Source organism: Panthera leo, chromosome C2 (genome assembly GCF_018350215.1).
Source record: "Panthera leo isolate Ple1 chromosome C2, P.leo_Ple1_pat1.1, whole genome shotgun sequence".
In the NCBI taxonomy this organism is placed as follows: domain Eukaryota; kingdom Metazoa; phylum Chordata; class Mammalia; order Carnivora; family Felidae; genus Panthera; species Panthera leo.
Window position 1 is genome coordinate 111,494,666 of NC_056687.1, and position 23,453 is coordinate 111,518,118.

At 38.5% G+C, this 23,453-nt stretch overlaps 1 pseudogene; it reads left to right on the forward strand.

Annotated features, from left to right (window-relative positions):
* Positions 1 to 11,682: 11,682 nt before the first annotated feature.
* Positions 11,683 to 23,453, forward strand: part of LOC122229328 — a 32,634-nt pseudogene continuing 20,863 nt past the window's right edge.

Sequence of the window (23,453 nt, forward strand, 5' to 3'; positions counted from 1 at the left end):
TCAACTGACTGAGCCACCCAGGTGCCCCAGGAATTAGCCTATTTTTTAATGAACCAGGTTTATAAAATTGAACTAACATATTCACATGACTGAAAATAGCAGGCTGTACTCCAGCTCCCCCAAATTCATTGTTTCCTCCCTATCATGCGTATTCCCACATGAATATTCTGTGCACATATAAACAAGGATGTGTTCTATATATTCCTTTACACAATGGGGCATTTACACACTGTCTGCATCTTGAGTTTTCTTACTTACCAGTGTGTCTGAAAAAGTGCTTCATATCAGCACAATAGATCGAGGTTTATCTGTCTTTACTTACAAACTTATTAACTTATCACCATGAGAACCAGCAGAATTCTTAGAAGTAGCAGCCCCTTCTTTTCAGACTGCCAAAGAAAATAAGAGGAAAAAATTTTCTCCCTTTCCCACAGTATGGGTTTTAAATTTTCATTTTTCAGAGAGAATGATGAGGCCAGGAAACCCATGAGACTAGGTAGAAGTCTTATTTCTTACATTGAAATTATTTCTGAGGGATAATATTCCAATTTTTAGTTTTAAAGACTTCCATTTGTTTTATGAACATGTTGCTTTTTTATCCTTCACTTAGGACATTAAAAAGGCACATTCCTATCAGTCACCAGAAGGGTAAATAACAAATATTCCCTTTATCCTGTCGGCAACAAATCAAAAACTGGAGGGGACCTGGATTGCTCAGTCTGTTAACTGTCTGACTTTGGCTCAGGTCATGATCTTGCAGTTCATGAGTTTGAGCCCCTGGTCGGGCTCTGGGCTGACAGCTCAGAGCTGAGAGCCTGCTTCGGATTCTGTGTCTCCCCCTCTCTCTTCCCCTCCCCTGTTCATGCTCCCTTTCTAAATAAATAAATGCTAAAAAATTTTTTAAAAATTGGAATGCCAAGCTCAGCACCAATCTTCCGGAAATCTTAAACACAATGTATTATTTTGTATCCAATAACTGTGTGTGTATGTGTGTGTGTGTGTGTGTGTGTGTGTAGGTGTGTGTGAGTGAGTGAGAGAGAAAGAGAGAGAGAGAGAGAGGCAGGGAGAGAGAGAGATTGATTCTATACCCCAAAATTTAAATAACTAAGGCCATGTGGGAACAAATTAGACTGTTTCTTGGTTTCACTGGCTCTTGCTTGTTAGAAACTATTTCTCATACATTTTGTAATTTTTGGATCATGGACTCATGTTGAATGACCAGGCTTTGTAAGTGTAATTCAATGAGACCTCTGATAACTGGGCATCTCTCCACAGGATTTCCTTTTGCTACCAATCTGGAACTACATAACAGTTACTTGCATAATTTGGAGTTCCCTAGACCACGCAGGCAAGTGAAAAACGAATCCCAATCCCCCAATTACTTCTACCTAGAGCCTGCAATAAGACAGATGAATTTCCTTAGTTTTTTCTCTTAGCTGATAAGTGGATTTTACAAACCTATCATTCTCTGGGAATGCGGCCTTTCTTGGCTTTCAGGTTTATATGGAGTTTCAATTCAAAATCTGTTTTGAGTGCCCTCAGAGCTAATTTCCTGTCCCATGCATAGCTGTAAAAAGCTAAGGCTTCGGGAAACAGACATCAGACAAATTTGACAGGGATGATTTCAGCTGTTAGAGTCTTTTGCTTTCTTTTCCATTCCCTAGACTTGTACTTCTCCATCTCCTGAGCCAAGCTTTGCATTTAAAAAGAAGCATGTTATATTTTGCACCACATATGTAAGGGATTTTAGAGTGGGGAAAAATTTTAAAGTAATACAGTTACATAACATGCCTAGAAATATAAGATTCAAAAAGTCTCCAGTCTGCTTTTTGCATGAATCTGTTGAGTTCTGGGTATCAGATGAAGCTTTGAACATACCATCTTACTGTGCTCCTTGAAAGGAAGAATGATAAATAATCAATACTGTATACTAAACAATGGGGGGTAGGGAATATGAGAGTGTTCAGCAACTGAAGAAGAATTTCATGTATGGTATTGAGGAAGAATTAGAATTTGAAGTCAGAAGGCTCCCCAAGTTTGCATTCTCACTTCACCATGGCCTTCAGACCATTTAACCTTCGAATGGGGACAACAGATCTTAATCCATAACATTAAGAACTAAATGGAATATATTTTAATATTTATTTATCTTTGGGGGGGGAGGGGCAGAGAGAGAGGGAGATGGAATCTGAAGCAGGTTCCAGGCTCTGAGCTGTCAGCACAGAGCCCAACCCAGGGCTCGAACTTACAAACTACAAGATCATGACCTGAGCCAAAGTTGGATGCTTAACTGACTGAGCCACCCAGTCACCCCTAAATTGAGTAATTTATGAAAAATTATCTGAATACAAGCTACTCACTTATATGAAACTGAGCTAATAGTTCTTCATGTGTGAGCACACTGTGACGAATCAGAGGGCTAATAGAGGGGGGAAAAACACAACCATGAGATGGCAGTGATACAGTAGTAGCTTTAGTGGGTGGTGTTTGACAGGGTGCATAAGAGGCAAAGTCTTTCACAGAAGTGGACTGTCCAAAGAAAGGACGGAGTCATCACCCAGAGGGAAGAAGGCAACTAAATCCCTGGGGAAAGGAATCGCGTGGGCAGGATGGGGGGTGCTCACATGTCCAGGTGAGGCCATTCAGCCCCAAGGTGGGTGACCTCTTGGTGAGAAAGTTGCAAGGGGCAGCCAGCACTTGCAGTCTCCTACAGCCCCAAAGTCTGTCCGTCTATGGCTAGCAGATGATGGGTGCATTTTCCCAAGGCATACAAAGCAGGCAGTCACTGAACAGCTAAAACTATGCTCCCTTGGTCTATATTGAGAACAACTGTATGTGTAAACATTGGAGTCTGATGCTGGCAGGATTTGAGCTAATGATCCTGGCTTGCCATAAAGAAATCAACAACCCAGGGGCCAATATCCAGGTGCCATTTTTAACTCATTTACGTAACACATGGGAGTGGACCTACACACATGGCCAAGAGGCAAATGGTCATCCTGATATCCCATACAGGTTATTTTTCATTTGTTACCTAGATTCGTTTTTCTCCCTTCCCAGCCTTCCTTTGTCTTCCAAGAAGTTGACCGCACACTCCCCTAGGCTTCCTGGTTCGAGCTTCTGTTTGGTACTATCAGGAGAGTAGGGTGGAAAACCAGGAAGGTTGGGATATGGATTCTTCTAGTTCCTCATGGCCCCACTGTTTTTGGTAGTAGCTGCTTTGCGTGACAGCTCTTGCCCCTGCTATGCCTTCATGACAACTTTGCCCTATCTGCCCTTCTCTTGTGACCTAGCAGTGGTTCTGTCATCCTGTGTTTGCTAGTCCCTGAGTACCTCGCTCTCCTACACTGATTCCCTGAAATCAACACATCTCTACATATGTGTTGTAGATATGTACAACTCACTGAACTCCCTCACTGAACTCTCCTCCCCTAAACCTTTGAGTGAGCCATCTCAAAGCTAGAACTCGGTCTCAATATCGGGTTGAATAAGGTCTCTGCTGACAAAGGGCAAGCTTCTGATTCTTTAAGCACTGTATGCTGCATATACAGTTGAGTCGATTTTTAAAAAAATTTAAATAGAGAGTATGTTCGCATGGCTCAAAAAATGAGTAACTGTAAACATTAAAAAGTAAAGAAGTTCTTTTCCTTCCAACACTGTCCCTCATCTAGCCAGAACCTCCCTCCCTTCCACATATACATGTTTATTCTTAGATTCTATGGATCTTTCCAGAGTCATGCATATTCAAGATCTAAATTTAGATTTTTATTTTCACGTATTTTACACCAAAGGTATATTACATACACTGCTCAGATACATTTTCCCCACTATGTAATTCCTAGGAGTATTTTGTAACAGACACATAGAACACCACTATAAAAATAAGTCATAATTTATTCAGCCACTCTTTATCGGACTTTGAGTTGATTCTAACCATTTGCTAGGATATGAAAATGTTACAATGAATAAATTTGAACCTACAGCACTTAACATATGTACAAGTGTATCTGTAGAATATATTCCGGGAAGTAAAATTGCTGGGTCAAAGGCTATATGCATTTTCAATTTTGATAAGTATTGCCAAATTGTCCTTCATAAATGTCATATTAACTCACACTCCCCTCAGCAATAAAGAGTGTCCCTACAGAACCGCCCAAGAAGTAGGGTGTGAACTGCTTTCCCCTATAGATCTCTCCGGTACCATCTCAAACTCCGGACAGTGGGGCGGGTGGTTTGCACCCAATTGTAGAGAGCAAAAGTAAAAGCACCCAAGGTGAAAATGCAAAATTAGCTTTAATAGGCCTAACTTAAATGCCAGGTGTAGAAAAGGAGTCATAAATCACCCTTTTGAATGGTCCCCACATCATCTCTTGAATTTTCTGCTCAGCGTTGCATCTTTATTCCCCCAAAATGTCTAACTTTTTATTCCCTCCAAAGAGTGACAATCAGTGAGGCAGAATTTTTTTTTAAGTGCCTTTTTCTTTTCTGATGAGCATTCCAGGCTCAAAGGGACATAAACAAAATTATTAGTCCTTGCGGAAACATCGAACCATTCCTTTCCTTGCTTATCTCTCCAAGAGACTGGTCACTAAAGCTTCATTTTTCTAGCTCAGAGCTGAAGTTCCTGGCTGGAGTACAGGTGGTCCCCTGACAGTTGTCACAAGGCAAGAACAGATAAAGAGCAATTCCTTCCTTCTTCTAATGTGTTCACTAGTTAACCTTCTGGATGTGATTAAAACGTTAGCAAGGCATACTGAATTTGTCCCTATCCTGATTTCTTTGCTGGTCAGCATTAATATAGCTAACTCTTAAAAATATTTTAGTTACTAAAAGGCAGAAGTGTGCTCCTAAATGTTGACAACCTACTCTCCAGACAAAAGGGCCCACATTTTAGTATTTGTCAATTACCCTCCACGACCAGTTGTAAGCCACCAATGTGACGTCACTAAATGGGAACTGAGAAGAATGTACACCAGGAACTCAATATACAAGTTTCCATCAGATGATATTTTTATCATATGGATACATTAGATGTACATAACTTCAAGGGTGAGAATAATAGCAAATTATAGCAAATTAAGGACTTACCGGTTTTCATTATTTACTATTTTTGTTTCTAATACAATTTATTCAATTCTGTTTACATTATTTAATTTTTAGGTGTGTATATTGAATTACCAGCTTGTGAAATTCTTGAAAACTTACCAGTTGGCTCTTTGTAAGCTGGTATAAGCTGCCTTCACCACATTGCTGAATGGAAACATTACAGACACACAGAGAAGCAAACTACTGGAAAAGGACTCATTTATTCGTGGACCTGCCAATAATTATGATCATCATAAGAGTGTGAAAGACAGTCGCCTATCCTAGCCTTTCCTTCCTTTCTTAAGGACAGAATTTTGATTCTATTAGGTTTGGTAATGTATCCGGTAAAAATACATTATACATCTTCCCTGAAGGAAAAGGGCAGGCATGTGACTGGGTTCAGGACGATGACATCTGAGCAAAAGTTCTTGGCTGGGACTCTGGAAAGATTTCATTGAAATGGCAGATATTTCAATTGGCCTTCACCATTCTGCAAATTCTATTTTTCTTTTCTACCTGTATGTGACAGGTAGGATTATGGCAGCCATATTGTAAGCATTAGGTGTTCTGAGGATGTAAGCTTCTGCTAAGGATAGCAAAGCAGAAAAGAAAAGTATGCTACGATACTGGTAATATGAAAGAGCCAATATGCCAGCCCCTAACAGCCTATCTCTGGACCCCATTGTACATGAGACAAAAGTTCATGTATTTTTAAGCCATTAATTTTTTTGGTCTTTGAAACTCACAATCATATACCACTTCTAAATAATATAGTTAAGATGTATTGAGTGTCTGTCATGTGTTAGATACCATTCTACGTAATAAATGTTACTCCCAAAAAGATTAACACCTTTCTGTGCATTCGACATACCTAGTTTGTGATTTTTATAGTTTTGTTTGTCCTAGGAAGGATTAAATTTATAAATATCCATACCTTCCCTTCAGCAGAAAATAGTTCTAAGAGGGTTATCTTTTCATGCAATAAGGGGTACTAACTCCATTTCTGCTCAAAGAAGTATCAACAATATAATTAAGAGTGGTATATTTGAATTTTACATGCTAAATACCCAATTCCCTATTTGCAACAGTAAATATCTATTAACAATGACAAGAAGTAAAGTGAATATAGGAGCGCCTGTGTGGCACTCGGTTGAGCATCTGATTTCAGCTCAATTCTTGATCTCACAGTTGGAGGGTTCGAGCCCCTCATCTGGCTCTCTGCTGTCAGGATGGAGCCCGCTTCAGATCTTCAGTCCCCATCTCTCTCTGCCCCTCCCCCACTCGTGCCGGGCACGCTTTCTCTCTCAAAAATGAATATTTACTTTAAAAAAAAAAAAAAAACTTTTTAGTATTTATTTTGAGGCAGAGAGAGGCAGAGAGAGGCAGAGAGAGGCAGAGAGAGGCAGAGAGAGGCAGAGAGAGGCAGAGAGAGGCAGAGAGAGGCAGAGAGAGGCAGAGAGAGGCAGAGAGAGGTGAGAAAATCTGAGGCAGGCTTCTGGTTGTTAGCACAGAGCCCAACATGGGGCTCAAACTCACAAACTGTGAGATCATGACCTGAGCCGATATCGGAGGCTTAAACGACTGATCCACCCAGGTGCCCCCAAAATAAACATTAAGAAAAAAGAGAAGTGAATTTACAAAGTACTGCTTTGATGTTTTATAGTTTCCCATGAAGATTTAGCTGAGGTGACTGTTCCATTTTTCCAGTTTCACAAACTTCTAAAAATTTTATTAAATTAGACATAATATTCCAACATGGAATCCCTGAAAATGTAGACATAAGACACTTACATTTCTAGTTCTAGTTCCTTCCTAGGAGTCTATGACAGCACCTCAAAATATAACAACTCATTGAAACTGGCTCCTGGGAAGAACATTCTATAATCAGAAGAATGAAGCCCTTGGCATGCCTGTCAATCATTTCTATTGTTGCATCCTGTGAAGGAGGGTAATCAATTCTGAATAGTACCTCCTAAGAAGAAAACCTGCTTTTATTATAATAAGGCTTTCCCCTAAATAGAATTTGTGAAAAACATCTTAATTGTTCTTTTCTGAAATACTCAGAGCGCCCTTTTTGGATTGTTCAGGCTATAGTCCATCTCTTATTTTTTTAACTCTAAAATGAAAATGGAAGGATTTTGGGGTTTGCTCAGTCTGGGTTTTTAAGTCCTCAGAATGGAGCCAATGATCGTTATTGGCACCCATCAGCCTTCCCCAAATTATTCCTGACCTCTTCACCTTCATTCAGCACCATCTCTCGATTTTATAGCAGTGATCAAAGTATCCTGAACCAAGCCAGAATTTCTGCAGAAGATGTTAGGGACATGTTCCGAGACTCACACCCCACCCCACCCTTTTTTGGGGGACTACCATGAAATGTATTTTGAAGATAATCTTTCCTAAAGAACATCCATTTATTCCTCAGTGTATTATAATTAAAGGGGGAAAAAATCTGAGTTTATTGCACATTTTTCTCCTCTGTATTTCCCCCCCCTCACTGAACTGTTAGAACTTTAAGGAAATAATACCCATGTACACACAAGGATTTAGGCTATGAGGTTTTGTTGGTGGTGATAAAAAATTTCCAAGTTCTAGATATGTGGGAGTTAACTACTTTTAAAACGAACCGATATTATACACAATGGAATACTATTCAGCCACTCAAAAGAATGAAATCTTGCCTTTGGAACAACACGGATGGAGCTACAGAGTATTATGCTAAGCAAATCAGTCGGATAAAGACAAACATGAGAGGAATATATGTGTACTGAAGAAACAAAACAAAGGGAAAAAAGAAATCAAAAAACAGACTCACCTATGGAGTACAAACTTATGGTTACCAGAGAGCAGGTGTGGGGAATGGATGAAATGGGTTAAGGGGATTAAGAGTGCATTTACCACGATGAGCACCGAGTGATGCAGAGCATTGCTCAATCACTATATTGTACACCTGAAACTCACGTAATACTATTAATCTCACTGAGCTTAAGAAAACACAAATAAAGTGAACGGCTCCATTTCTGCCATCAATGACAGATAAGGTGTATTGAGTCTTGATTCCAGGCGCTGTGCTGAGCAGTTGAACGGATGTGACTTCACGCAGACCTCACAATAAACCTAAGGGCTGGTCATCGTCATTATCCTTGTTCCGAGGGTGAAGCAACAAAATGGCAAAACCTGAGGATCAGCTTTGTCTGCCTCCAGGGTCTGGGAACTTTCACCTCGGTGCCACCATGTGAACCTCAGCAGATGCTCAGTGCAGGCATGAAGATTTCATAGGGGAGCTAACAGCCTGCCATGCACACGTCCCTTTCTAAGTACTCTGGCTCAAAATTATTTCCCCTTAGTCCATTAATTGCAGCTGAACTGAACTCATCAAACCTCACGTAGCACTGCTTGAGACCTTTACCCTGAGAGTGAATTACTTTCATCTGTTGGTTTCCTACCTGCAAAAGATAAGCACCTCAAGGTCCTAGCTGTGTTGATCTTAGGGAAAAGAAGAAAGTGAGTGAAAAATGGAAGAATTTAGAGTAGCATCGGCTCTGCAATGGCAGGCCTACACTGAGCTGTGAGATAGCCCAGAGGCACTGAGGGATTCAGAAGAGAAAGCCAGAAGGCATTGAAAGGATATTTATTTTACTTTGTAAACGTGCCTGAGGCCCTTTTGGCTGAAACAGACCCACAGGCCACTGCTTGTCACATCTGGCTTTTCAGCAAACACATTACTAATATTTGTTCCGGGCCTTGATGCAAAGGATTAGTTAAAATAATTAAAATGCAGTGATAACCCTGTATATGCTCAACAAGACGCAGTGCTGAAGATCCTATTTTGAAGTCGATTCAAAAAGCCCTTTCAGATCTTGCTTGGAAACCAAAGTCACCATTCCAGAAATCCAGAAAGTCATTCTCGTTACACATGCTTTTGGTTGTGTGCAGAGCCTCAAAACTGCACAACAGAAGGACAGGGAAGCAATCCCACTGCACATCTTCTGCAGGACAATGCTACTCTAGACACTGACATTTGTGCATAGTGACACAAGAGCCCTTCTCGCAGGCCTCTTTCTGTCAGAGGCAACGTCAACAGCTCCACGGATGCTGTACTGCTTTCCTGTTGCCCCCATTACACACGACCGCAAACGCAGGGGTTTAAAACGACACAAATTTATAACCAGCTCTGTAAGTCAGAAGACTGACACGGGTTTCAGTGAGTTAAAGTCAAAATATCTGCAGGGCTGCTTTCTTTCCTAGGAGCTCTAGATGGAAACCCATTTCCTTACCTTTCCCAGCTTCTAGAGGTCCCCACATTTCTTGGCTCATGGCCCCCTTCCACTTTCTTCAAAGACTATCACGCTGCATCCCTCCAGCCTGTCTTCCGTCCCGACATTCTCTGACTGTAGTGGAGAAATGTGCTCGGCTTTTAATGACACTTGATTAGATTGGACCCACCTGGATAACCTCCCCATCTTAAGGCAGTTAACATCACACCTGAAAAGTCTCTTTTTGCCGAGTAAGGGGACATACTCGTAGATTCCATATATTAGGGCATTGGCATCTTTGGGGGCCATTATTCTTTCATAGATGGCCGAACTGGAACTATTTTGAGTAGCATTGCAATGGCCATTCCCCTTGGGGCAACCAAGGAAGGTCATCGCAGAGACAGCCTGGCAGGGCCTCACCTCAGAGTGACTCAAAGATTAATCCTCTCATAACAGCCTCAGTGATATCAAGTTCAAAAACAATTAAAACTTGCCGGTAGACTCTAGCTGGGAGCAATTTTTCTAGCACTGAGAGGGATAAAATTGGACAAAGTGGCTTTGATTCAACAGGAATATCTTCCAGTATAAATTTAAAACAGTCCTGACTCGAGGGGAGGGGTATATACAAATAAGCCATCAATTCCATTCCAGAATGAGAATGAGACATCACCTTTATTGTCCAATGCCGTAGTCGTCTCTGCAAAGCTTCTGACCAATGAATGATATCTAAGCATAGCAGAGGATGGTAATTCACTGCTCATTTGAATTTTGCACAGTTGTAATGGTTTGAAAGTTCTTCCCACCACTATGCTGAGATAAGCCCATCTGTCATGTTCACATATGGCTCTCCGTTCTCCTTTTTGGAACCACACAAGCAAAATTTTAATTCAGCTCCTACTTGCTGAATGGCTTTTGAGGGAGGCATTTAGAGCCATTCTAGACCACCATATAGAAGAGTTAAAGGAACCAATAAAATTTTCCTATTTTAAAATTAGAATCAAGAAAATGAAAAAAAAAAAACAATTGAGCTGATGCAGTAAGGAATCATTTGTAAGAACAGTTAGGAGAGATATGACATCATAGGTGCATTAAGTTGCTTTTAATCTATTATAATCTCCTTAGTCAGATTTGTTACAAGGGAAAATAATTCCACAGGAGACTTTCAGCCAGGCAGATTAAACTTGAAATTTATCTCCAAAATATTAAAAATCACCTCAATTGCTCACTTTCTTTATGAAATATAATTTAAAATTACAATATTTTGCCTTAGTTTTTAACTCACCTTAAAATCATCTAAATAACATTGCCTTTATTTTCTCTTAAGATATAATTTTACTCTATCAGCAAAAAGAACTTTAAGGTTGAAATTCTAAAGGAACAGAAGAGATACGGGTCGGCGATTCCAAGGTGGCTGTTAAACAGATGCTTCTGAATTCATAGATATGATTCTTGAAAAGCCATTAAGTAATGAGTTTTCTAGTATATCTCTCATTTTTCATCATGCTTTCCTCCTGTATTTCAAAACTTTTTTAAATCAATAAATATACACTAAAAGCTAAAAAATTTTACTCAACAAATAGAAGTATTAAACTGGCTTTTCTGCTTCAAGATTTAAAAAGAAACATTCTTTCTGATTCTTACAGTTTACTGGTTTAAAGCAAATAAATAAAAGAGACCGTTTATTAGTGTTTAAAATAAATAATACTGAAAAACACAGGAAGTTAGGGGGAGAGATTTTTAAGTGAGGGGATGATCTTAATCACAGAAATGTCAACTTTTTGACATGATGAAAAGCAACGTGTTCAAGCATTTGATTGACAGATGATAATCTGCACAAAAGCTTTGAGAGTTAGATCCCGGTCTTTTGTGAAGTTTTTGAATTACAAAAATAATGAACATACCATGTTGTTCTGAGGTATTTTTGCAATTTAAGTCTTATTCAGTTCCATTTTTTTCCTGTTTTTGTTAAATATAATTGCTATTAGAATGTCCTAAAACATGCTCTATGGTTTAATCTAAAATTTAACTTTAAAATGGAATGCAAGGCAAATGAAATACGTATTTGCCATTAGACTCTGATTCTACCTAGATGAACAGTAGTTGAAAAAATTCTAATTAATTGAATTAATTAATTGAATGCTCTTCTTTAGTGTTGTTGGAGAGTTACATTAAGTTATGTAAATAACACCAAATTCCATTGGATCATAGTAGGTCTATTACTTTAAAAAAAATTAAATCTTTATTCATGAATATTCACTTTGGTGAGACACTTGTGGCTTAAGGTGGGCTTCATAAAAAATAGATTCTGAGATGGATATTTGGGTGTCAGGTTTATTAGGGAATGCCCTCAGGAATACTGCTAGGGAGTAATGTGATGCACGTGTGCAAATTTTCTCAGATTGAGGCAAAGGATCCAGGCCTTATTACCCTTCCTTCACTGACCAGCCCACCGGATGTGAGCTGCCCACAGCGGAGAGGATGTGCAAGGCAGCCTCCTTCAAAGGAAGAGCAGTTCCCCAAGTATGATGCAACTGTGAGCTCTAACCACCCAATGCTCCAAAGCAGTGCAGAAATAACTACCTCCCTCCTGAAGGTGGTGGGTACACAACAGTAAGTGCTACAAATTTAAAAAAAAAAAAAAAAAAAAAAAAAGTCTTCCAGTATACCATTGGCATTCTGACCATGATATCATTAATACTGAAATTGAGACCTGAAAAGAATATAGGTCATCATCAAGCACCAACCCTCTCGGAGCATTAAGGGGGAAACCACACAGATACACTCTACAAATCAAACAACTTTGAAAGACACTGGACTAATGCCGTTCAGCTCAATTTCAACTCCTGTTTATCCATATTCTATATATTCCTCCTCAGGTTCCTCACTTGGATGCCTAAATGGCATATTAAAATAAAAATCAACCATTTGACTTTCCCTGCATAAGTGTGCTTCTCTCCCAAGACACCTCGCTTCAGCAAGCGGTACAGTCATTCTTCCAGGTGCTCAAATTAAAATCATCTGACTCAGTATACCTCACTCCCTGTTGTGCATCCAATGCATTAGTACATCATGTAGGCTCCTCCTACAAACACAAGTAGAATCCGAGCACGAACACAGTCACTCCTTTAGCATAAGCCTCTATCTCTGCTTGACTATTGCAGCAGCTTCCTAAGTGGTCTCTCCACCTCTCCCTTGCCTTGTAATCAATTTTCCACATATCAGAGTGATTCTTTTACAACTGAGAAAGACCATGTCACTCCTTTGCATAAAATATTCCAAACACTTCGTAATTCCCACACAGCCCCACTTACTATCTATCTTAACCACCTGCCAAATTCCCCTCATTCCCTTTGCCCTGCCTACACTAGTCGTGCTATTCCTAGAACACACCCACCAAACTCATGTCCGACCCCAACGGCCTTTTTCACTTGGCTTGCTCTGCCTTGAACTCTGGGCAGAGAGTTAGATATCTGCATGGATGTTTCCCTCACTTCTGTGGTTCACTGGTGATCTTTTCACAGCTTTTGTGATCTTGAAATTCAACTTTGTTCTAATATGGCTGTTAGTATTGATGGTAGCTTACTTTGTTGAAATACCTAGCACATAAGCAACGAGCACAGTAGAAAAATAGAAAAGGTAAAGATGATGATGGAGAAAGTAATTTTGCAGTTTTGCTCAAAAAAAGAATGTTCTAACAATTACTGCCATATGAAGGGGACTGACACAAAGGTGGTCTCCAATGTCCAAAGGGGGTCCACAAGGTGCTAGAGAATCACCTGCTGGTGATTATATTCATGGGCTTGGATTACGGATTGGCCAAATGAATCTCAGGTTATCTTACACATCTGAGTTCATATGATTTTATTAGAATTTTAAAGACCTTTTTGTTTTTTTACTATTTTTTGAACCCCAAGATATTTTAATTCATGGTCAGATTTCACTAGACAATCTATCTCAACATGCTCATGGTTTGCCATTAAGATGACTCTTTTGTAAATAAGGTAAAAAGCAGCAGACTTTTTTGAAGCATTCATTATGCATATGAGTACTTGATTAGAAATATGGCAACGGGAAATAAATAATCTCTTGAAAGTTCATTACTGAATGATGCTATCATGTTCTAAATAAGCACAGTGTGAATTTCAGACTGGCTCATTAATCATTAGAAGACAACTCTAATCAGTGGAATGTGACTCTAACTTTACTTTGGGGCAATTGTACTTGATTGAAAATAACAGCCAATTAAGAAAAAAAAGTACAAATGATTGGCAAGAAGGAAAGAGAGAACTTTAAAATCTTAGACATAATGACTCCATTGATTGCTAAAAATTGAGTTGTTTAAAACTTTCAGTTTGTTATAGTTGCCCTGAATTGATCCTGCACTATGGAGACTAAGAGAGTAATTTCTAAATATACTATACAGCATTCATTCTCTCCTTCCTTAGTTTAGAACCCCAATTATATCTGACACTACAATGCACACATGGAATGGGCCACATTTCTAGCGATCTGCCTTTATGGTTAGGTGACAAAATTCTGGAGAATGGGTTGTAACTTAAAGTGATGGGGAACTTCTGAGGAGAAGGGGCTATATTTTCTGACTGTTTTTCAAGAGTTGACTCAGCAGAGAGATATGTTATTTTGCCTTCTCCCTTCCTCCTGCCTGAAGATCAAATTTGATGGATGATGCTACAGAAGTCATCTTAAATGTGATTCTAAAGAGGGTAGCCAGTTAATGGTGGAATGGCCCTGGACAACTACCTCTCTTATGTGAGAAGGAAATAAACTTCAATCTTGCCATTGTTTTGACTTTTCAGAAACAGACAGCCAAACTGAAGAGGATAATGCTCTGATGCATGACATTATACTGAGTCCAGTGGACTTACTCTCTAGAGCACAACAAAGAAAAAATGCAGTGAGTACAGTAGTTAACGGTTATCTGTCATAATCTTTTGCCCAGCATTGCTTCCTCTGCTATAACAGTATCTCAGCTTTTGTAGAGCCATCTCTCCATCATTGGAAATTATTCTGCTGAGACTGTAGAACAAGATATCCTCTCTCCTGAGCAGGAGGTAGATCCATTAGCCAACCTTGAATGATTGGATTCCATATGCCCTAATCTTGAACCTTGAGCGACATAGAAGATGGACTTGGGAGCAGATTCTTCCACCATCATCCCAAAGGGGCAACTCTTGGTTTCTAGCCAACTAGACACTGTCCTTTATTAACTGTCCTAATATTAACTGTCCTTTATTAGTGTCCTAATCACTGTCCTTTATTAACTCTAGTTATATGTCTTTTTCTTCAATACAGTAGTCCTCCCTTATCCAAGGAGGATATATTCTAAGACCTTCAGTTGATGCCTGAAATCATGGATAGTACCAAACCCTGCATAGTATGGTTTTTTTCTATGTATACCTATGATAAAGTTTAATTTATAAATTAGGCACAGTAAGAGATTAAACATAACTAAGAAAATAATTATAATAATGTATTATCATTAAAGTTATGTGAATGTGGTCTCTCTCAAAATATCATATTGTACTGTACTCACCCTTCTTGTCATGATGTGAGATGATAAAGTGCCTATGTGATAAAATGGAGTGAGGCCAATGACACAGGCATTGTCATAGCAGCATTAGGCTACTATTAACATTCTGACAATACATCTGAGGGAGGATCATCCTCTTCTGGACCACCATTGACACAGGTAACTGAAACTGCACATAAAGCAGGGAGAGTACTGTAAATTATGAGCTACTAATACCATTTCAACATTCTTATTTCATCTTTGCTTTCTTTAAGGGAAGGGGCTATATTTTCTTTTCTTTTTGCTTATGTAAACAAAAATGGGTTTTTTTATTCCAAATTGTACCTAACATATGACTAAAGTTGGCCCAATACTTGGTATTAATTAAACTCAGAGCTCATGCCCATTGAGGTTGTCATATTTTATACAATTTTTAGACAGTGCTGACATCAGCTAATTCCTAGGACTTCTGAGATTCAGCATTGGTTCTACACCTGAATGGGATCTTAGGTCACTACTACTTAATGCAACTGGTTACAGTAGAGGTTTAATAAGATCAGTATAATAAGGCCACTTACATTTCTCTAGTTTATGACTCTGGAATGTACCCTTAGTTAAGCTAGCCATATTATAGATAATGCCACTGACCACCAGCAACATTTGGAGTGCATAAATTAATCTTCACTCCTGGAATAGCAAATCAAGGATAACATGTATGCTAACTTAGTAGAATTTGAACACATTTAGTACAACCCCAGTTGAGTACCATAGAACATGATCAACGTATACTGTACGTATTACTGTAGCAGAGACTGGTCTAGAATACTAAGCAGACTGACTCTTGTTTCTATGCTCTTTCCCCATGCATAATTGTGAGGTACAAGCTTTAGCTCTGGATTCAGGGAACTGGATTAGCGTCTACATTTTCTAATTTGATCAGCATAATTTATATAAACTAAGACTCTGTTTTCTCACTTCTCATCTGTAAAATGAAAATGATTGAATTAATGAATACATTGAGCTTGGAACAATACCTTGTACTTGGAAATGATATAATACTATAAATGTTGGGTATAATTATTAAGATTAGCAATAATTATTTTAATAATACAAAAGAATTTTATATGTTACTCATTTTATTTTCCACTGATCAATGCAGGATTTAGCATCAAAATTTATAAAGGAAAATAAACACAAAAACAAAACATAGTAGAAAGGTTTTGACTTACCTCCTTTAACTATGAAATATCAAGTGGATAAAAAAAATTGAATTTTTTTTTCATCTCTCAAGTTCTTAGAATATCAAACTTTTTCTTAGAATATCAAACTTTTAATCAAATATTTGGTTGAGAAAAGGTCACTTATTACTATGGTATACTGTCTAAAGCTGCACTCAGAGGAAGTTTCACAGTTTTAAATACGTACATAGGCCAAGATGAAAAAATAAAAATAAACTTGTAGAAATGCAAGAAACTGGAAAATTGCCAAATTCAATATAAGTAAAAAAAAATAAGAGAATTTAATTAAGACAGAAATTAATGAAGTAAGAAAATGAAAAAGTACTTGAAGTAATAACTAAGTTAAATAGCTGTTTAATTGAAAAAGTTATAACTTTTATTTAATCCAAAGGGAAGAAGAAAAAGAAATGAGAAAATGAAAAATAAATATGGGGAAATAATCACAGATATTGGAAAAAATTAAAATCATCAAAATGTACCACTTGATCAAACTACATGAAAATATAGTAATTAATTTCCTAGAAAGATATGTATTACTCAAAGTGACCTCTACAGTGGGAAGTTGTTTTTAATTGAATAACCATAGAAGTAATTTGTCAAAGAGCTATTTCCTTAAAATAATTTAGTAAGCAGAGTGGGTTTGTGTAAGTAAAACCATTCTGTTACACGGACCCTCCAGGAGAGGAAATGCTGACCAGTCACATTAGGCAACCCAGGGTGGGGGTGGGGTCCAGCAGACTGACTTGCTGTGTCATTCTTCTTCCTGACTCAGTCCTGACCAAATGACACAGTGACACCTGCTGGGAGTTGAGCTTTCCTCTGAGACTTTCCTCAATTTCTTTACCGTGGGTCTTCAGTTTTTCACAGGGATAAAGCTCACTCTGGACCTCAGGGTTTCATTGTCCAGTTAGCTTCTGCTCTCTGTGATTTCCCATCGTCTTTCTGATGTGCAGAAACAAAGTGAAATTTCTCATAAATGATGACTTCTCTCGACCCTAATCTCCACAATTCTTTTTTTTCTCTCTTTCTCTTTTAGGGAGAGAGAGTGAGCGCACAAGTGGGGGAGGGGAAGAGAGAGAAAGAATCCCAAGCACGCTCCAGGCTCAGGCTGGAGCCCCAGGTAGGGCTAAATCCCGAGACCCTGGGATCATGATCTGAGCTGAAATGCAGAGTCGGACGTTCAACTGACTGAGCTACCCAGGCACCCTCACAATTTTTTTTTCTATTATATGAGTTTATGTTTATTCACACATCTTTCTTCCTTTCGTTCAGCAAAATCTTAAGGGGCAGAGGGGCAAATGCACACACCTGTTCTGTCACCTTTAACAGAAAGAATTTGTATCATTGCTCAGAAGAGGTCAGAATGTAAGTATTGAAAGTACAGCATATACTTTTGAAATAAACAATTCCATGAAAGCATTTTACTGAGATATTTATACTTACAGAGGCAGTGAAATAGCCTCAAGCTGTAGCAATATAGTCATCAGATCTATTTAATGTCAACATAGTGGGTATCAATATACTTTAGCACACTACTTATTATTGATAAGAGTAAAGATCAAAAATATAAAAGGTGACTTGACTGAAATATATACACTATGTAAGTGTAGACTACATATCAGTTATATGTTTTAAAAAACACCTACACTTTCTCACTAAAAAAATACATCTCTTTTCCTCATTTCCCACTTTATTCTGCTGTATTGAAATTCTTATCTCTTTTTTTTATCCTCACCATTAGGGAAAAAAAAAAAAAGGATTGGATGATAGGAACTTTGAAAGACAGTCTTGGATTCTGCTTAGCTTTCAGCCTGATACTCATAACTATCAAATAGGTAAGCCATCCTTTAACAAAATTCTAACATTCGTGGGGTACCTCGATGGCTCAGTCGGTTAAGTGTCTGACTTTGGCTCAGGGAATGGTCTCACAGTTAGTGAGTTCAAGCCCACATCAGGCTCTCTACTGTCAACACAGAGCCTGCTTCAGATCCTCTGTCTGCCTCTCTCTCTGCCCCTCCCCAGATCACTCTCTCTCTCTCTCTCTCTCTGTCTCACAATAAGCAAATAAACATAAATAAATAAACTCCAACATTCTCATATTTCGTATTAAATCGAACTACAATACCTACTTATAATATCTGAGGATTTAAGTAATTTCTATAAAATTTTTTATGTGAGACTTAGCATTTATTTTGTTTTTAAATCTAGCTTCAGAAATATGGCATCGCCAAAAATCAAAGTGTTCTAGAATAAGTGCTAACAGGAAACCAACTTGTAAGATTTTTTCCAACAAGCTAATTTGAAAGACATCATTTACTTTATGAGACAGAGTAATCTGTCTAAATAAATGTTCTCAATTCTTTAATGAGTTGATCACAGATTCACACACAATGTAACTGTATATGTGAAAACTTCATGTGTATTAATTTCAATGTCTATAACAAATAAACTCAGGTGAGCAAGTTTTAAGAGACTCGGTATATCAATTTTATATTAATTGGATTAATATATTCTGGTTGTGTACTTCATAAATGACAAGAAAATGCATTATGGTGTTGACTTCCTGATAACACATTAAAACAATTGGTTTCTTAACATAAGGGTGAAAGGTGACCTCAGACCTAACTCTTGTTTGAACCGTCACACTGAGAAGTATTTCTTTCATAATGTAATAGGCTTATAACAATTTCATTAGAAATAATTTGGTTAATTCAGTGGGAAAAATAGAAAAACAAATTATTTGACATTCTCTGATCTTTCCTTTCCTGCTTCATCTCCCATACTGTCACCTTTAAAAGATGCTGACACTTGAATTACCTAGTTCTGCTCTCTGTGCGGTAGCTTACCGAGACTCTGAATGTCATGGCCACTGTCAACTCCAAGTACAGCTTTTCATCATCCTACGGCTTTGGGTGGCAACAATGAACAGGGGAGACTCTTTTGTTCCCTGCTCAATGGCATATGGTAGTAATTTTAAAAATATTTGATAAATAAGTAACTGAATGAAAATATAATGAATGCAGTAAGCACAGCAGACTTAACAAGATAAACAAAAATAAAAGATAAATAAAGGTAACTAAAACTACTATTTGTAGGAGACTTTGGGGGAAGAACTCTTCCTATCCTTTGTTCACCTTGTTATTTGCAATTTCTTGCTAACATCTGACATCTTATTGACATGTTTCTTATTTTGTTGACTTTGTCATTCAGAAGAGAAAATACAGCTCAGCATCCCTCTTTTGAATTGCAGAGAGTGAAAACACTCTGGGCCAAGACAACCAGGCAACTGGATATAAAAATCCTGAAAAGGAATTGGAAGTTAGACTTGAGTGACAGCAGATATACTAAGAAAGGGAGAAAAGTGACAGCAAACAGGAAGAAGAAAACAAAAGACCACTCTGGTAGGGAAATTAGAAAATGTTGCAAAATTCACCTTGAGAGTAACGTCTATGGACTATTTTGGTATTGAAATTGAAACAGGATTTAGAAAGCCACAGAGATAATAGATAAAATGTTTCATTTAACTATCAAGAACATTCCATTTGACCAGTGGCTTATTTTCTGGGAAAATGCAAACAGAAGGAAAATAGTTTACACAATCACTATGCCTATAAATTAGTAGAGGTCTTATTTACTTTTTGACCACAGAGGGGAAACAGAACTTTACTGTCAGAAGTACTGTGCATCTCATTCAATTCCTTAAGAGTCCAAGGAAAAAGTGACAATGCACAGCAGAGTCAAGCCACCTGCCCAAGTTAAGTGAAACTAGAACCTGTACCTACTGACTTCTAGAGAGATGGTCTTTTCAAGATTTATTTGATGGTGTTTTTTTTTGTTTGTTTTTTTTTTAATGATTGGACTTCCAGCTTCAATACCATTATGGTAGAGAAAGGCAAGGGCGGCCAGGGAAACCTGCCCACAAAGGAAGTGCAGATCAATGGACTGGGATGGGCATGGACAGATTTCTGAAATGGTAGCAAATGATGTCATATGAATCTTCCCAAAGATTCATTAAACAAACAAACAAACAAACAAACATTTGGGGCACCTGAGTGACTCAGTGAGTTAAGTGTCCGGCTTCAGCTCCAGTCATGATCTCACAGTTCACGAGTTTGAGCCCCATGTCAGGCTCTGTGCTGACAGCTCAGAGCCTGGAGCCTGCTTTGGATTCTCTGTCTCCCTCTCTCTCTCTGCCCCTCCCCACTAGTGTGCATTTGCTCTCCCTTTCTGAAAATTAAATTAACATTAAAATAAAACCACAACTGTTTCTTTTAATGTTTATTTTTGAGAGAGAGAGAGAGAGAGAGAGAGAGAGAGAGCGCAATGGGGGTTGGGCAGACAGAAAGTGAGACACAGAAACTGAAGCAGGCTCCAGGCTCTGAGTTGTCAGCAAAGAACCTGATGAGGGGCTTGAACCCAAGACCAGGAGATCATGACCTGAGCTGAAGTCAGATGCTTAACTGACTGAGCCACCAGGTGCCCCCCAAACCACAATTATTTAAAGGTACTAAGGAACTATGTAAGTGCAAACAAAAGACAAGGGAAATTGTCATCTCAAAAACTTGTCATTCAGGTTAAGAAATGCCTGAATATGCTCCAAAGAGCATCTATAGAGAAAACATTCAGCCTATCCAGCTCAGAAATGCAGAGAAAAGTGCTCAGCATTAGAGTCACAGCTAAGAATGTAAAAGGCAAATCTGTGAGAGAACTGCAGAAGTGCGAAGACCCAATATTTGCACATTAAATTCTGCAGAGGTCCCTCACCGCCCACTAAACTATAAATGTGCAAAGCAGAGCCCTGGGTATCTGGCAAAGAAAGCAGGGAGAGGCCAAATAGAAATAAAGTGCGAAAGACAGATTTATCAGGTGAGATCTGTGAGTTTGCTGCTTTCTTAACCAACTGCATTCCCCGACTCACCTGCCAATCAGGCTTACTGATTTGAAACATCAAAGAAAAGAGTCTGATGCTGGCAAAATATCGGAGTCTTCAGAAGCAGAGTAGCCATGATAGGTGAGTCTAAAAATGTGAAATATGTTTTGCCTGAGTCGGCAGCTTATCACTATGCCATCCCAGTGAAAACCTTCAGGGAATTAGGCTTAAAAAAAAAAAAAAAAAAAAAAAAGCAGCAGCTGTTTGCTGTGAGGAATAAGAAGGATTATCAGCTGCTTCATTTCCAATGGAAAGAACGAAGTTACAGTTTGAATCCAAGAAAATTAACCGACTGCTGTGACAACAAATTCCCAGAAGAAGACAACAGAGTCCAGAGTTGCTGCAACTTATTATCTACAATGTCCGCTTTTCACCAAACATTATTAAATACACAAAGAAAGAGGAAAGTGTCATCGATAATCTGAAAAAAATACATAACACAAGGCAAAGTGTTACTTTCAGTTGGCCAGATGATGGCTCTGTTAGACAGCTACTTCAGAGCAGCTTTTATGTGTTCAAAAATTAAGAAAAAATATTTTAAAAGAATTAAAGGGAAAAAAAGGTCTAAAAGAGTGAATGGAAAAGATATCTCAACAGAGAAGTGGAAAATATATAAAAATAGAAATTCTAGACTATAAACATTGAAACGAAAAATTCACTAGATGGGACTGGGGAGCCTGAGTGAGTCAGTCAGTTGATTCTTGATTTTGGATCAGGTCATGATCTCACAGTTTGTAGGTTCGAGCTCCACATTGGGCTCTGCACTGACAACAGAGCCTGTTTTGGATTCTCTCTCTCTCTCCCTCTCCCTCTCCCCTTCCCCCCTCTCTCTCTTTCTCAAAATAAATAAATAAACATTAAAAAAATTCACTAGATGGATCAACATCAGATTGAAAGTGGCAGAAGAAATAACTGGTGAGATGTATAAGAAGATGAATAGAAATTGCTCAGTCCCAAGAACGGGGGGGGGGGGGGGAGGGAGAAAAGTACTAAAAAAAATAAATAGAAAAATAAAATAGAAAAATAATAGTAAAATAACCCCTGGGATAATACCAAGCAGCCTAACACACAAGTAAGTAAAGTTCCAGAAGGAGAGGGGAGAGAGAGACAGGTATAGAAAAATATTTTAAGAAATTATGCCTAAGCACTTCACAGACTGGTAGACAATCTTAACTTTCAGATCAACAAATCAAAACAAATACTACACATATACATAAAGGATAAATATAAAGAAAACCACACTGAGTCAAACTGCTGAAAAAATTAAAAAAAAAAAAATCTTGAAAGCACCTGGAGAGAAAGAACACAAAACATATACAAGAAAAATGATACAATTAGTAGCTGGCTTTTTACCATAGTAAAAGGAGTCCAGAAACATATTCAAAGTGCTGAAGAATTTTTTTCCAGAAAAATTTCCTTAAAAAATAAACGGTGGATATTTTCAGATAAACCCACCATGAGGAAATTCATCTCCAGCTGATCTCCTCTATAAAAGAAAAAAAAAAAAGTGTTAAAGGAAGTTCTATAGGCTAAAGGAATTGTTCTCTGACTGCAAGATAATGAAATTACAAATGAATACAATACATCTAGAAAAGCCCCAAAGATACATAAATTAAACAAGTCAGCTCTACACAAGCTAGGGGTCAAAGAAGAAATCACAAAAGAAGTTAGAAATTCATTTGAACCAAATGATACCGAAAACTTTACAGGAGAGTGGGGTTCTTGGGCCCCACACCATGAAAGGAGTGCCAAAGGTCAAAGGCACAGGCAAAGTGTTAGATCTAGACTACAGGTCTAGCTGAAGGCAGACACAGTGTTAACAGAGTAGTTACTCAAACCCTCAAAAGAGAGCTCTGCTTAAGTGGAGAAAGCTCCAGCCCGGGTTCCCACTCTGGTCTAATACGTTAATGAGGGAAAGGGAGGAAAAAAAATACTCCATCCTGATTGGTTGGAAGGGCCTCATGCTGACTGACCAATATTGGCAGGTAATTCAGGCAGCTCTTTGACACTTTTCGGAGCATGAGTCCTCTGTTTTAAGTCCTGTTTGTCTATGGGGCCACATTCTGGTTCCGCTTTGTAAGAGAAATCAGTTTAGGGGCGCCTTGGTGGCTCGGTCAGTTAAGCGTCCCACTTCGGCTCAGGTCATGATCTCACGGTTTATGAGGTCGAGCCCCGCGGGGGGGCTCTGTGCTGACAGCTCAGAACCTGAAGCCTGCTTCAGATTCTGTTGTCTCCTTTTCTCTCTCTGCCCCTCCCCCACTTGTGCTCCGTGTCTCTCTCTCTCTCTCTCTCTCTTTAAAAAAAATAATAATAAATGTAAATAAAGGGGGGGAAAGGCAGTGTAATGATAACATCCAACAGAAAGTGCCCCCTTGCATAATGTTTTTTCACTTTGGGCTTGTTCCCTGTCTCAA